This window comes from Spinacia oleracea, chromosome 6, assembly GCF_020520425.1.
Source record: "Spinacia oleracea cultivar Varoflay chromosome 6, BTI_SOV_V1, whole genome shotgun sequence".
NCBI classification, from domain to species: domain Eukaryota; kingdom Viridiplantae; phylum Streptophyta; class Magnoliopsida; order Caryophyllales; family Amaranthaceae; genus Spinacia; species Spinacia oleracea.
The window spans coordinates 146693246-146701118 of NC_079492.1; positions in this window are offsets into that span (position 1 = coordinate 146693246).

Below are 7873 nucleotides of genomic sequence, written 5' to 3' on the forward strand. Positions count from 1 at the left end.
TTCAAATTTCTTTTATATACTCCCTCCGTCCTTTAATACTCGATTTGTTTTGATCGAACACGTTTGCCAATGCACAACTTTGACCACCAATTTCTTTAAATACATATTATAAAACTTATAAAAATATTACGGAGTAATATTTTCAAAATATATATATTTAGACGAAGACAACAATATATTACGGAGTATATACTAATATTTGTTTTCATATACTAGAAATAAAATATAATCAAAGTGAATTATGTAAATAGTGCAAAAAGTCAAACCGAGTCGAGTATTAAGGGACAAAGGGAGTAATCGGAGTATTACCTAACTATGTACAGAGTCCTCCAATGATGCAAAATGTCAAAAGCTATGATCCACCATCCACAACAAATTAAATTTTAACTTGAAAATGAACTTTAAATTAACTTAATACTCGTACATGTCACAAAATTTAAACAAGAAATTTAATCTACATTATGGCTAGAATGTCATCAATTATTTACTCCGTATAATGCAAAGATTATAGTATACTCCGTAATGATAATACTGGATAAAGGAAATGAACTAATTATTGCCTAATTGGAGTGAATTATGTAGTGGTGTTATAGTGTGTTTGTGGCAGACCGACTAACAATTTCACAAACAATCATGATGAAATTAGCGAGTAACTCTTGTAGGCTTGTAGCCAATTAATAAACAAGACAAAGTGGTGCAACAAACACGAAAAGTGGACAATCACCTATATTTGAATTATATCCACTATTTGAAACAAGTATCCACTATTTGCATCATTATTATTAAAAAAAAAAATCAATTCATTTTTTTTAAATTTTTTGTGTTGATTAACGTGTAACTTCTAAAAATACGGGAGGGGCAGAACACTACAAGAAAACGCGTTATTATCGACCGCCTAAAACGCTCGATAAACCTCTCAAAATTGACGGTAAAGAATTTACCGACCGTTATTGGTCGTCAATAGACCTGGTTATTGGACAGGGTAGTCCAATGGATATAGGGTTAGGGTCAAGTTAATAGGGCTTTTATTGGTCAGGGCTCTTATTGGACAGGGCCTTTATTGGACAGGGTCATTATAGGGTCAAACTTATACTACAATTATTTTAAAATTTAAAATAGTAATGATACAAAAAATTACGTGTATAGCTTCGTATTCACTTGTACTTGCACATGGCTCTTTTGTTTTTCATTTTTCATTGCTCGTTTATTGACTCGCCCACTAATGACCCGCTATTGATCCGCAACCCGCTTTTGACCCGTCCATTATCGACCCGTTAAAAATGACCCTTTTAATACCCGACCCTCTTTTAACCCGCCCCGACCCTGATCCGACCCGCCCGATAACCAGGTCTAGTCGTCAATAGTCGGACAGTATAAGGGTGGTCGGTATTTGGCCAATTACCGGACATAGAATTGAAGTACATCACAATGACGGGCTAATTGCGTCATGTTAGAATCTCTCTTCTGCAATTATTTTTACACACATTAATCGAGTTGCATTGGCTCGTTTTGATTGTTATTTTATGTGACATAACTAAGCCTATAATTGATACTTGTATTAAGCTATTACGGAGTAGTATTTATTCTATGACCTTCAGCAATAATACTAATCGGACAACTGTATTAGATACTCCTTAACCCTTACAAACTGATGCTGAATAATGAATTATCTATTTAATTTAATTTATTGTCAAAGAAACAAGGAAATTAAAAGCCAGGTAAAATAAACAAAATAAAATAATAAAATAAAATAAAATAAAATGCTAGTTTGACCAAGCTTACAAGTTTGCATGCAAAAATAGTTATTAAACGACGTCTGTTATAGCCGCGTCTGCACTTTGCAGGCTATTTCCCAAACCTAAACATCGGATAAGTCCACTTCGGATGGTTGAATATTTTACTTAAACATGCATACTTTACTTAATTTGTTTCCTTACCTATGGGAGGTTTGGGTAATTGGGTATCCAAACCCACACTTTAACTCCATATATAGACTTGTAGGTAAAGATAACATTGGGCCAGCTCGAGGCACGAAATTGACTAGCACGGCCCGAGTGCCCGATACAAGTACAAAAGAAAATAATCCAAATAATTTTAGGAAAAATAAATTTTGATAAGTTCTGTTAAGTTTGGTAAATTCATATAACATAAGAGTTGAGCAAGTACAATTTATAACTAATTAAAATAAGTTCTAATAAATTCAGTTAAAAATTTAGAAAAAATAAGTGAAAAAAAAATTACGTGAACGCATCCTTATTCATCTCAGCTCTTCTTCTGTGTGACTAACCACACCATAAACTTGATGGTGTGACATGCGCGCGCAACTCCCTCGCGCACAAGCTTCTATGGAGAAGGTTATTGACTGGTGTTACCTGACTTTTTATGTTGGTGTTACTTTATACATTGTATTCGTTGTTACTTTTCTTTTTTTATTGCAAGTTCTTCAATTTCATATTAAATGTTCATGGTATAGACGGGTGTTACTTGATTTTTACACAAATTCTTATTTACAAGGGTTGTACAATAAATATTGTACACCGGAGTAAAAGTTAACTCAAAATACGTAAAAGTTAAGCTTATATATGTAAAAGTTATCTATTTTTTAGTGATAAATTTTTTCATTTCAATAAAACTAATTTTTTCAAAATCACTAATAATGTATAAAATTAATCATTGAATGTTTATCTATCAACTTTTTTTACTAATATAAAAGTTAATCAAAACTAAGTTAAAGTTACAAAAAAATGGATAAAAGTTATCTTGGTGTACAATAAATTTATTGTACACCTTGTGCGCGCAAGACCTTTTGTGATTTTTATATGCTAGTGTTACTTTTAGTTATTGCAGTTTCTAATTTCTTCAATTTCATGTTAGAGGTTCTTGGTATAGACTAGAGTAACTTGATTTTCTATGTTGATGTTACTTTTAGTTATTGCAGTTTCTTCAATTTCATGTTAGAGGTTCCTTGTATAGACTGGTGTTACTTGACTTTCTATGTTGATGTTACTTATAAATTGTACTAGTGTACGTCTTCAATTTCTTGTTAGAGATTCTTTGTATAGAATGGTACGTGTTACTTTATTTTCTAAACCAGTGTTACTTTTAGGTTATTTTAACCAATACGCCGAGCTTTAAACGTCACACCATCAAATAGATGGTGTGGCTTGTCACATATAAGACTTGAGGTATTCCGGCTACTTCTAATGCACCTTCCTACCAATTAATTATATACTCCCAAACCAATAATCCATTTTTTTTTTTGATAAAATTAAAACAACAATCCATCATATATCTACCCGTCAATTAATTAATTAATAATTAATCTACTACTCCGTAAGTACTTTAATTTAGCTAATTTGTCTTGATCTTGAAAAGCATAAAATACGAGTATGCATGCCTTACAACTTACAAGTCGTAGTCCATGATATAATATTGAAGTATGAGGTTGACTTTTGCTAAATGGGTACACTCCACTCGTACGGTGTTAATTAGATGAGAAATTTGGGTTTGTAATTTTACCAGTTTTTGTTCTTTTCATACTTAAAAAACCCCAGAATTTAGCAAAGAACCTTCAACTCATGCATCTTCAAGTCTTAAGCATGCATATGCATAGTCAAAGTTTATGAATAAAATTGAGTACTCAAGACTCAAGAGCGTTAAGACTTTTTAAACCAAGTTCAACCTAAGAATTATTATATTATTAGCAAATTCAACCTAGTTGATACAAATTATATTGGTAGAGACCAATATTCCGTAAAAAGAATAACATCAACTAATAAACGTCTTGGTACATTCATAAAAATGATATTAACTCTACCAACTTCATATATTACAAAGTATTGTGTACACGTGACAAGCTGATCGATGAAAAGGTTGGTAGAATCTCATATTAACGCCAGTAATTAATTATCTACGGCATATGTAAAAAAATAAAACAAAATTATCTACATACATGTATACATATATGGCCTCCAATCCCTCCATTGAATCTCGATTTAAGAATCAACTAGTTTGTGGCCCGGGCGTTGCTCCGGGTTTTTACTTTTAGTGGAATTTACTTATTTTAAATATGTGCATATGTGGTGCTATTATCTGATTTCCTTGCAAGATCAGTGGTCGATCAACAAACTTCCTTCCCATATCCGAAAATCAAAACAAATTCGAGTTCTCTTTTTCATGATTAGTTGATTATTATACTCTTGTCAATGTTTCTCTCTTCCGCACTCATAATTACACTCCATTACCCTAAGTTTTTTTTAATTTTTAAGCTTAAGTTGAGAAGAGAAGAATTGTACATTTATAAGTTAAGTAATTAATTCCCTTTTGTTTGTTTTTTTACCTTTAATTCATTATTATTCATTTTAAAAAGGTTGTATTTATTATTTAAATAGAAAGATATAACATCATTGTGGCTAGCTAAGATGGTAAGAATGGTAACTTTTAATTCAAGAGGTCTATTGTTCAATCCTTGCTACATACTTTTTGGTTGTCAACTACATGTCATGATACTTAGTAGTGGTGATGTGGCGTAATAAGGAGGGATCTACGTGACACATATACGTTTTTATAAACGCCTTTTAATATATTAGTATAGATGACAATTGACAAATTTCATATTTGAAACTATTGTTATTCTACAATTCAGTAATTGTTTCAGTTACTCCCTCTGTTTCTTTTTGTTTGTTACGTTTGGACTTTTGCACGTTTATTAATATATAATAAAGATTCTTTTTCTTTTTTATTAAAAAAATAAACCCAAGTAAAACTCAATCCACTAATCATTACAACAACCAATAAGATTGTTTTATTTATCAAAATGAACCAATAATGAAAAAACACAAAGATTGTTAACTTAACATACTTGAAAAATTGTAAAGAAATTTAATGAGTTGAAAAAATTGGACCAATTAAAATTAAAAGATAACACAAAAAATGATAATATAATAAATTAGGAAATATTCTCCCACATAACAAACAATGTGAAACACCTTAAAAGGAATACGTAACAAACAAAAAGAAACGGAGGGAGTATTAGATTACCAATAGTTCGTGTCCTCTACGTACATTAATTTCCAAGTTCCCATAACCATTATTATCCGGTATGGTTTCTTTATTTAGGGTAATAAAAATTACAAAAGGCCAAAACGGGGAGAGGTGATTCGAACCTGAAACGTGTCAGGGCATAGTATTCTGTTTTGTTTTTTTTTTTGATTCCAATGAGCCACAAGGGCAATATAAATTACAAATGGGGGTGGGGTGATTTGAACCTGAGACCTATTGTACACAGGCCCTCGGTCTTAACCACTAGGCCAAGACATCATTGGTAGGGCATAATATTCTGTAACACTATACAAAGTTGTGGGGTACGATATATTGAGGTGGGAAAGTGTCAAAGTGGGAGTTAGCTTTAAAGGCTCCTAGGTCGATATATTTCCACTAATTAACGCATCATAAATATGCCATTATGTACGTAATGATGACCATTACGGCATTACGTGATCCAAAATTGGGGATGGAGAACTAACAAGTAACAACTTGTGTAAAAGGAACAATTCGACTTGTTGTATTCCATTAAATTCGAGTAGGAACAATTCTTGAAACATTATTGTTAATTTCTTGACATATGACGAAGTCAAAACAATTAATGCTCTGGTATGTAACGTAAGTTCATCGGGTAGTAGTTCAAGTCTTAACTTCTGCCTAAAGTATTTATTAGAAAGTAGAAACTGATGTGAGCACTTATGTAATTTTGCTAAATATATATTGGAGTATTCTTTGTTCTTGTTAACGCAAAGATTTTGTTCAACAAAAGTAATGTTAGACATCGTAAAAGGATTATGAGTGCAACATGCGACCTTTAAGCCGTGTCACAATGATGACATGACATGCTTATGTGTCATGATTTAAATTGGAAACTAAAATTTTAATTTATATATCCTACTTTAAATGTTTCAAAAAAAGCTAGGAAAATCTTAATATTATAATTTGTTTCCTTATTTATATCGACTACCTTATTTACATATTTTTATAGTAAAAATATTGCATTGATAGTAAAAATATTATTATGACTCATAGCCTACGTGTCGCCTATATATACCAATTAAAATGTGACACGTAAGATTGCGACAACTAAATGTTGTCGCAACTTGCGACCTTTATCATCACCCATATTAGATATCGTAAAAGGATTATGAGTGTAACCTAGTGGATCTTCAAAGTCCTGTTAATTACCTTGGTTGAGTTGGTAAAACCTAGGAATAAGTCAATAAGTGTGGAATTATATACTTTGTGCATGTTCCAACTTTGATTAATCTTAGACTTGTTTTTTTTTGAACTAATATGAATCGATCGAATCGAACTGAACTAATATTAATGAAACTGAATTGAGCCGAATTGAATTGAAATTAAGTCTAAGGATAGGCTTTAATAAACTGGCGGACTCGCAATATCCTACACGAACTCAAGTACTCAACGATAGATAAATTAGATGACTCGATTTGACGCAAGTCCAAAATCAACACGATGTGAATACCGAATAGTTACACAACTACAATCCAGTTGAGTTGTGGGCATACCAATTCTTCTCAAATGGCAAAATATATAACCCATTAATTTTCATGGTTTTATAGATAAATGGAAGATTTAGGTATTGTGATTAATTTTCTAGGTGTGTCTCCTCTGCACTGTTAATGGCGACAAAGTGACATAAGCTTTGTTGGGACGGTGGCGGAGAAATATGTTGTTGGACCATTAATAGAGGCAAATTGATAAAAGAATCTCTCCTCTAGAAAAGACTGTCTTAAACATTTCGGGATATGTATTGTGTATGCAAATTAATCTTTATTCTTTGTTTTTAAAACTCACAACAAAAACAATACATATTAATCAAATATGTACTTAATATTTTTGCATCAGAAATTTGTTGTTAAGAAAATCCACAAAAAAATATACATTATACCCTACTTTTTTTAAAGTCACAAAAGGTACTACCAGTCTACCACACATACTAACCAAATACGGAGTACTCTAGATTATCCACTTTTATACGACATTAGAATGTGCAAAATCAATTAAGTAAATATATATAAAACGTTTTAAATGTAGAAAAGATAGTGTTTCAAAAATTGATAGGCCCTTCAGTGGTTGGAAGGCTTGAATCCACTATTTCCTTTCATATGCAACCTAGTGCAATGAAAAATATTAATATGTAAAGATTTTAGATTTTGGAGGCCCAACAATTCGGAGGCTCTGTGTTGTTGGGCTGCATGCACAATCCAATAGTCGTTCCATTCTCTACACCTATATTCAACCATGAAAGGCAATATATTGATGGAAGCAATGAATCAATAACTCGTGCTCTAATTTTGGGAATTTATCTAATTGATTTAGGAGCTTTTTTGTGTAAGTTTACTAAATTTGAATGGTTGTTGGTGGATGAATGAGTTGGGGCAACCATGGTGGTAAGAGGGGGTTGATATGTCTTCCAGATGATTAGTTCTAGGGATAATTTGAGATTTTGATGTATAACTAGTTTTTGGTCCCGGGCGATGCCTCGGGTTACTACATTAATAACTTCATATTTAGTTAGATTTTTTTTTTCAATAATAACATGAAACATGTCATGTCCTAGTGGTAAAAGCTTATGTACATGGAGTGAAAGAATCGTAAACAGAGCGCCACGTGTCATGCATACTTTCTTACAAACGCTTTTTAATATAGTATAGATTGAAAGGAGATGACGGTGAATGTGTATGAGGGGAAATGAAGACGGAGGAGAAACGAAGAAGATAAAAAAAAAATGAAGGATACAACAGAGAGTTAACGACAAGATAACGTCATGGTGAATTAAGTTAAACGTCAGGGTTATTTTGGA